This window comes from Eleutherodactylus coqui, chromosome 8, assembly GCF_035609145.1.
Source record: "Eleutherodactylus coqui strain aEleCoq1 chromosome 8, aEleCoq1.hap1, whole genome shotgun sequence".
Taxonomy (NCBI): Eukaryota; Metazoa; Chordata; class Amphibia; order Anura; family Eleutherodactylidae; genus Eleutherodactylus; species Eleutherodactylus coqui.
Genome location: NC_089844.1, coordinates 196191650 through 196201508, shown reverse-complemented (window position 1 = coordinate 196201508; position 9859 = coordinate 196191650).

Below are 9859 nucleotides of genomic sequence, written 5' to 3'. Positions count from 1 at the left end.
TAGGAACTATTGGGGGTTGATTCAGGGATTAGTCTGATTGCTATTAGGGAGTCGGGAAGGATTTTTCCCCCAAATGGCTAATTGGCTCCTGCCTCTTGGAGTTTTGCCTTCCTCTGGATCAACAACACAGGAGGATAGACAGGCTGGACTAGATGGACATTGTCTTCATTCGGCCTTACATACTATGTTACTATGTTACTGCTGGGGGAGATCACAGGGGGTTGAAACCAGGGGTTACCTTAAGTTCAGTTGTCACTCGTGATGCCACTGTTCCGTCTTCTGCGGTGGATCCATCAGACAAAATAAAGTAGTCCACACACAGAATAACTTTCTAAACAAGAACCGGGAATGGTTAGTTCTGCTCGTTTACTGGAAAATTTTGAACTTCAATCCAATAAACAGTCTTGATACAAATACAACAAGCCAAAGTGGTGTAACTGGGAGGATTCTCATCAGAATATTCCACAATCCAAAAAAATGTGTGAAGTTCCTCTCCTGGCAAACTCTCTCTCTCTACCGGTCAACACTCACTCTCAGTTTCTCCTCTTCTCGTTTGGCAGCGGATTGTTTCACTCCCAGCGCTCACCAGAAGCACCAAAGATTCCTGGGTTGGTTAGGCCCATGCTGAGCATACGGAAGTCGCTCGGCCTCCTCCATGTTCTGCATACAGACTGATGTCTCTGTGTGGCTCACTCACTGACTGACGTTCTTCTCCGCTTGCATTGCATTCTTCAAAAACATATATCAGGCACAATCACATGATCATAGACGATACACACAAAACGTTACATTTTCCAGACAAGACAGAACATACCAGACATTAACCCATTCAGTCCTGCAACCGTGCAATCCACATAAATCTGATACACTTCACAAACAAGACACTGACAGTACAAAGTCATGTGACAGACAAAGAACATTATGAAGCGGCCACAAAAACTCTGGGCCACTACATATACAGATCCCTCCATCTCCTTGTTAAAAACCATTCTGTTAGTCAGCGCCCACTGTTCAAGCTTTTCTAGATCTTTTTGAATACGCTCTCTCTCTCTTCCCTGGTGTTAGCTATCCCTCCTAGCTTTGTGTCATCGGCAAATTTCATCAGTTTCCCATCTATTCCCTCCTCCAGATTATTTATAAAAACGTTGAACAACACTGGGCCTAGGACAGAGCCTTGTGGTACCCCACTTGATACATTCTTCCACTTGGATGTGCAGCCATTTATGACCACTCTTTGAGTACGATCACTCAGTCAGTTGTGAATCCACTTAACATTTGCCTTGTCAATCTCATATTTGGTCATTTTTTCAATAAGTATGGTATAAGATACTTTGTCAAATGCTTTACCAGAGGTCAAGATATACTATATCCACAGCATTTCCCTGATCAACCCAGTCGGTGATTCTGTCATAGAAAGAAATTAGATTTGTCTGGCATGAGTTGTTTGTTACAAACCCATGCTGGCTATGGATAATTACTCCATTTTCAGCCAAGTACTTGCATACATGCGGTTTAATAATTTGTTCAAAGATCTTTCCTGGTATAGAAGTCAGGCTCACAGGCCTGTAGTTTCATGGATCCCCCTTCTTCCCTTTTTTGAAGATTGGAACATTTACCCCTCTCCAATCTTCTAGGACTTCTCCTGTTCTTCAGGAATTTTTTTAAGATTATGGTGAGTGGTTCAGCAATTACCTTCGCTGCTTCCTTTAGTATCCTAGGATGTAATTCATCTAGACCTTGAGACTTAAATTCATTTAAGTTAGCTAAGTGTTCCCTCACCATCTCTCTGCTTATAGATAGCCTGCATTCTTTTATTCCCCCAATAGCACAGGGAAGATCAGTTGATGTTCCATCTACTTTCTGAGAGAAAACAGATACAAAACAGGAATTTAAAAGTTCAGCCTGCTCAACATCATTTTTAACCAATTCACCATTTTCATCTTGTAGGCATCCAATAGCATCTTTGATTTTTCTTTTGCTCTTGACATACCCCCAAAATCCTTTTTTTATTGTTTTTGACCTCTGTTGCAAGCCTCAATTAATTATTAGCTTTAGCTTTTCTGACACTTGCCCTACAGTTTCTGCAGGCCCATTATATTCTTCTTTAGATATTTCATCTGCTTTCCATTTGATAAACATTTTTTTCTTCATTTTTAACACGTGTGCAAGTTCTGTGTTCATCCATCCTTGTTTCTTTAAATGCTTCTCATTGTTCCTTCTTTTAGGGATTGTTAACAATTGTGCTTTGAGAATCTCATTTGGCATTTCTATCCTTTAGAACATCCAGCCATTGGATTCTTCCCACCCTCTTTCTGAGTTCATTAAAATCTGCCTTTCTGAAATCATATAATAATAGAATAGTAGAGTTGGAAGGGACCTCCAGGGTCATCATGTCCAACCCCCTGCTCAGTGCAAGAGAGCTTTCTTGAGAGCTTGGCCATCCGAGTTCATCAATATCTTCTGCTTGTCCAGAAACAGTTTCTACAGAACTCCCATGCTCTGAAGCTTGAATCTCTGTGGAGATGAATGTTTTCCTAACATACAACACAACACCTCCTCGCCTTTTTTTTAGGTCTGCTTCTTATAAATAAGTTGTATCCTTCAAGCCTTGTATTCCAATCATGCGCATCATTCCACCAAGTTTCCGTCATGCCTATGACATCATATTTCTCTTTTTGTGTGAGGAGCTCCAATTCTCCTTGTTTGTTTCCCATGCTTTGTGCATTTGTGTAAAAACATTTTAATTTGTGATCAGTGTCTCTTGCTCCTCTACTTTCCTTCTGATTTTTTTTGTCTTTGTTCTTTCTTTCCACTTTTAATAGCAAGATTCTCAAATGTATTAATTAGCTGTATATTTTTACCAGCAGGAAATAACTTCCCAATCCCACTGTAGCTCTGATTCTAGTCTCGTCAGTACTGCATCTAGCTTCTACTCACTGTCTGTACTCAGACCAACGACAGAGGAAGAAGTCTCCAGATTGCGCTCTATGCTGACACCCAGTTATACACCACCTCCTGTGACATCACAGCAACATTCCTCCAGGACACCACCGACTGTCTGTTTGCTGTCTCTAACACTATGTCCTCTCTCTACCTAAAACTGAACCTCTCTAAAACTGACCTACTTGTGTTTCCACCCTCTAACTGACCTCATTCTAACATCTTCATCTCAGTATGTGGCACCACCATAACTCCCAGCGTGCCCACTGCCTTAGGGTTATATTCGATTCCAATCTCTCCTTTACCCCCTGTAGCTAATCTCTGGCCTGAACATGTCAGCTGCACCTCAAGAACATCCCAAAAATCCACCCTTTTTTCACCATGGATACGCTAAAAATGCTCTCTGTTGCCCTCATCCACTCTCGGCTCGATTATTGCAACCCACTGCTGATCGGCCTCCCCTGCACCAGACTCTCCCCTTTCCAATCTATCCTGTGTGGCTGCCAGGCTCATCTTCTTGTCCAGCCGCTACTCGGACGCCTCTGCCCTGTGCCGGTCACTGCACTGGCTGCCTGTCAAATACAGAATTTAAACTCACCACCCTCATCCACGAAGCCCTCCATAGCACTGTGCTGCCCTACTTTGCTTCCCTCATCTCTATCCACCACCCAGTCTGTGCCCTCCGCTCAGCTAATGATATCAGATTAAGTGCCCATTTAATTTGAACCTCTCACTCCCGCCTCCAAGACTTCTCCAGAGCAGCACCAGTCCTATGGAATGCGCTACTCAAAACTATCCGGGCAATCCTTGACACACAAAACCTCAGGCGGGCTCTAAAAATGCACCTCTTCATATCTCTACCATATCTAACGCACCTCTACCATATACCCTAAACCAAATGCCTCTTTACTCCGCCTGATAACATGCTCCCCATCCTACCGACTGCAATCCCTGCCGGCTGTAATTAACCATTCCCTGCAGTCATATTGATTCAGCCACTATACGCCCTGACCACTGTCTATGTGTATAGCATCCCTCACTCTCCACCCCGCCATACCGTGCGCATCTGCAGCCCCTTTACCTTCTGTATCACCCCATTATCTGTAGTATGTAAGCTCGTTGAAGCAGAACCCGCACCCCTATTGTTTCCATCAATTGATTACTTTATCTAACCGTGGTCTTGTCTGGTAAGCGCTGCGGAATATGTTGGCACCATATAAATAAAGATTATTATCATATACAGAGCCTTCCATCTCCTCTGTATAGTATACAGCATATAGTGTCCTATATACAGATTCTTCCATCTCCTTTGTACAGTGTACGGCTTATAGCGTCCTATATACAGACCTTTCCGTCTCCTCTGTACAGTGTACGGCTTATAGCGTCCTTTATACAGACGGAAGTCTCCTCTGTATAGTGTACGGCTTATAGAGTCCTATATACAGACCCTTCCGTCTTCTCTGTATAGTGTACGGCTTATAGCGTCCTATATACAGATCCTTCCGTCTCCGCTGTATAGTGTAGGGCTTATAGCATCCTATATACAGATCCTTCCGTCTCCGCTGTATAGTGTAGGGCTTATAGTGTCCTATATACAGACCCTTCTGTCTCTTCTGCATGGTGTACGGCTTATAGGGTCCTATATACAGATCCTTCCGTCTCCACTGTATAGTGTAGGGCTTATAGCATCCTATATACAGATCCTTCTGTCTCTTCTGTATAGTGTACGGCTTATAGGGTCCTATATACAGATCCTTCCATCTCCTCTGTATAGTGTACGGCTTATAGTGTCCTATATACAGACCCTTCCGTCTTCTCTGTATAGTGTACGGCTTATAGCGTCCTATATACAGATCCTTCCGTCTCCGCTGTATAGTGTAGGGCTTATAGCATCCTATATACAGATCCTTCTGTCTCTTCTGAATGGTGTACGGCTTATAGCGTCCTATATACAGATCCTTCCGTCTCCGCTGTATAGTGTAGGGCTTATAGTGTCCTATATACAGACCCTTCTGTCTCTTCTGCATGGTGTACGGCTTATAGGGTCCTATATACAGATCCTTCCGTCTCCACTGTATAGTGTAGGGCTTATAGCATCCTATATACAGATCCTTCTGTCTCTTCTGAATGGTGTACGGCTTATAGCGTCCTATATACAGATCCTTCCGTCTCCGCTGTATAGTGTAGGGCTTATAGTGTCCTATATACAGACCCTTCTGTCTCTTCTGCATGGTGTACGGCTTATAGGGTCCTATATACAGATCCTTCCGTCTCCACTGTATAGTGTACGGCTTATAGGGTCCTATATACAGATCCTTCCGTCTTCTCTGTATAGTGTAGGGCTTATAGCATCCTATATACAGATCCTTCCGTCTCCGCTGTATAGTGTAGGGCTTATAGCATCCTATATACAGATCCTTCCGTCTCCGCTGTATAGTGTACGGCTTATAGGGTCCTATATACAGACCCTTCTGTCTCTTCTGTATGGTGTACGGCTTATAGAGTCCTATATACAGATCCTTCTGTCTCCGCTGTATAGTGTACGGCTTATAGGGTCCTATATACAGATCCTTCCGTCTCCGCTGTATAGTGTACGGTTTATAGGGTCCTATATACAGATCCTTCCGTCTCCGCTGTATAGTGTACGGCTTATAGGGTCCTATATACAGATCCTTCCGCCTCCTCTGTATAGTGTACGGCTTATAGGGTCCTATATACAGATCCTTCCGTCTCCGCTGTATAGTGTACGGCTTATAGGGTCCTATATACAGATCCTTCCGTCTCCGCTGTATAGTGTACGGCTTATAGCCTCCTATATACAGATCCTTCCGTCTCCGCTGTATAGTGTAGGGCTTATAGTACTTTTGATGCCGCCAATATTCAGTTAGTTGCTGAAGTTGATATGGAAGCAGGAACAACGGGCACGTGTGAGGTTATCACCGCTCGCTGTACCTATGGACACGTCACGTAAGGCCCCTTTCCAAGGATTGTCAATGTCCATTCTCGGTCACCGCCTCCTGTAAGCATTTGAGCGTTCACGACAAGACGCTTGTGTTTTCTGGATTGCCGCATGTTCCCGTGAAGACGCTCATTTGCTGGCAGTACGACTCGTGTAAACAGTAATTTGCTGCCGCTGGTGATGGGAACGAATACGAATATAGCAGCTCCATCTCCGAGAGCGATGGTCAGTTACGCAGCTGCCACACGGACGGGCACTAAGCTTCTGGTTATAGAATACAGACTGCAGGAAACTACGCAGGATCGAGGGAAAGAAGGGGAGAAAAGCAAAAGTGCCCTCTAGTGTAGTGTTCCGATGGGCATGGAGAGTGGTAAGTGCTCGCCCGTGGCTGCTTGACATATACACAACCCCAGGTAGCAGTTTATCCCAGAATGCTGGTGGTCTCCTGGTGATAAATGGGCCCCTATGAGCCGCCCGCCTCTGCTGGCCAGAGTACAACCTTCCTTCGGGGGTCTCTCCAGTCCAGCTATTTGGATGGCTGAATGGACTCTACTTAAGTCCGAAATGGATCCCACCCTCCCAGGAAAGTGCTGATGTGTTAGCTGGACCTATTTCTACATGCAGGTGGATATGGAACATATAGCGGGAAGGAAAAGCACAACACCAATAAAGTGCACGAGCCGATAACAGAGATTGCCAACCGAATCACATTATTGCGGTTTAACCCCTTAATGCAGCAGGACATACAGTTACAGGGTATGTATGGGAGTGAGTTGATCTTGCTCCATACATTGCAGGTTTCTTACCCTTTAAACACCACCATTAATTCTGGTTGTGGCATTTAAATTCCCTGATCATTGTTCAGCAGTCCCAAACAGCCCAAGCGATGAGATAACGAGATGCCATGCGGTTGCCATGGCAGCTGAGCGCCTTCTGAAAATCCCTAGGGCCTGTGGTGTGGCTTGGCAGATTGCATTTCAAATCACGGTCTAATGTTATACTATGGTATTACATCATACTGCAGGAGCGATCAAACCATTGCAAGTTCTTGTCGCAAATGGGGACTTAAAAAGGAAAAAAGGAAAAATCAGTTTAAAATGTTTTAATGTTTTGTTATCAACTGATCTTCCCTGCGCTATTGGAGGAATAAAAGAATGCAGGCTATCTGTAAGCAGAGAAATGGTGAGGGAACACTTAGTTAACTTAAAATGAACTCAAGTCTTAAGGTCCAGATGAATATCATCCCAGGATACTAAAGGATGCAGCAGAGGTAATTGCTGACCCACTCACCATAATCTTTGAAAATTCCTGGAGAACAGGAGAAGTGCCAGAAGATTGGAAAAGGGCAAATGTTGTCCCCATCTTCAAAAAAGGGAAGAAGGTGGATCCAGGAAACTACAGGCCTGTGAGGCTGACATCTATAAAGATCTAGAAAAGCTTGCACAGTGGGCAGCGACTAACAGAATGGTATTTAACAAGGAGAAATGCAAAGTCCTACATCTGGGCAAGAAAAATGAAAAAAGCACATACAGAATGGGAGGAATTGAGCTAAGCAACAGCACATGTGAAAAAGACTTGGGTATACTAATAGATCATAGATTGAACACGAGTCAACAATGTGATGCAGCAGCCAAAAAGGCAAACACAATTCTGGGATGTATTAAGCATAGATCACATGGGGTAATTATCCCCCTCTACTCTTCCTTAGTCAGACCTCATCCGGAATACTGTGTCCAGTTCTGGGACCTCACTTTAAAAAAGACAGACAAACTGGAGCAAGTTCAGAGAAGAGTTACCAAGATGGTGAGCGGTCTGCAAATCATGTCCTATGAGGAACGGTTAAAGGATCTGGGAATGTTTAGCTTGCAGAAGAGAAGGCTGAGAGGAGACGTAATAGCTGTCTACAAATATCTGAAGGGCTGTCACAGTGCAGAGGGATCAGCCCTATTCTCATCTGCACAAGGAAAGACTAGAAGCAATGGGATGAAACTGAAAGGGAGGAGACACAAATTAGATATTAGACAGTGAGGGTGATCAATGAGTGGAACAGGTTACCACAGGGAGGTGGTGAGTTCTCCTTCAATGAAAGTGGTCAAACAAAGGCTGGACAAATATCTGTCTGGGATGACTTAGTAACTCCTGTACTGAGCAGGGGGTTGGACCGATGACCCTGGAGGTCCCTTCCAACTCTACCAGTCTATGATTCTGGAAAATAAAAGATCAAAATCTTATTATTATTTTTTTAACTCTTGCCATAATTATAATAAAAGAATCTAAATAAAAAAAAGATTTTGTATCGCTGCATCCATAAAAGTCCAATCTATCAAAGTAACACATTAGTTATCCTGCCCAGTGAACACAGTCATTAAAAAAAAGGGATGGTGGCAGAAAATAAAATGTGTCTTTGGAAAAAAATAAATTTTTTTTAAAAGGAGTATAGCCAAAAAAAACAAAAAAATCTTATTTGTGCCAACACCCAGAATACATTTATTATCAACAGAATATTTCTAAGGTGCCGTTATCAGTAAGGAGCCACTATTATTGTAAAAGGTGTGTGTGTGTGTGTGTGTGTGTGTGTGTGTGTGTGTGTGGGGGGTTACTACTGTTAAGGGGACACTTTGGGGTGCTTTTACTCCTAAAGGGCCAAGAGTGCTATAAATACTGGACTTAGGGGTATTATTACTATTAAGCAGGCACAGTTATCATTTCTGAAGTACAGTATTTGGCGGCACAGTGTCACACAGCAGGTACAGCAACAGGCGAAAATGGGACAGCGTAGAATTAGGGTAGCAAGAGGATGTAGAGTTTGTCTCAGTAGAGAAAGGTTTCATGCGGTGCTTGAAAAGTGAGGAGCCAAAGAGGTTTGTGTTATTAACTTTGCAGAGAAAAAAGTTGTGGCTGGAAGACATCTTTATTGTGGTCTGGGCCGGATGGAAGAGACAAGAAAAGAGAACATCACATGTGAGTGACTAAATGCAACTGTACTGTAATCACTAGATAGTCTGCAGAGCACATGTGCAGAGCTGGCAGCTACCACAATATGGACACTGTGTGGTAGTAATATTGGGCTTTGTATAACCTCCATTATTAGGATGTACGTCTTTGATGCTGTCAAGTTTGGGATCTGCAGTTGGGATGGGACACGCATGTATTATAAGCGTAAAAACCGTGCTTGTGATACGCTTGTCTGAACTTAGCCATAAAAAGTAAGAAAACAGTTCTTGGTTATGGGGCTGTATGCATAGTATGGCCGGAGCTTGGTTCTGATGCCGTATTTATGCTTACAGCCCTAGAACAAAGGTGAATTCTTGTGCTGTGTTTAAACAGATAATACACAATACACGGTGCAACTGACTCTACAATGTCAAATCATGTCTATGATGTGGATGGCTGCTTATGTCTGACAGCAAGTTGTGCGGCTATAGGCAGTGGCAAGTGGGCATGATTCAGTTGCATACAGCCACCTGCACCGTGCGTTTATACTTGTAGCGTGGGCCTCTACTCATAGGCTAGTGGCATATATAACTTTTTAGCCCTGTTCTCGGGCTCAGGATGATCAGAAAACACCTGGCAATCTATTGTAGTGTTGTGTGCCTTACCGGGTTTACGACATTCATTACAGATGCAGTAATACCCATTACACGTCTGTCTTCGCTAAAGCATTTCTGGCATTAATTACGGATGCAGCTCTACCAGTTATGTGTTTTTATTACTTTACCCGCGTTGCATTAAAACATTGTGTAAGGGCAAAGGGATCTTTTTTTCAACTTTGGATATGAAGTAGCCGAACTGGGGATAAAACTCACAAGACTAATGAAAGCAACGTAGGGGGAAAGACAAGAGGACAGAAATAAACCTTCAGTATGTAGGGCACTGCAAGAAAGTTATGCGTGTGCGGGGAAAGGCAGACAGATGAAAGGAGGGGGACTGGAGCGCACGGGGGGGGGGGGGGGGGGGGCT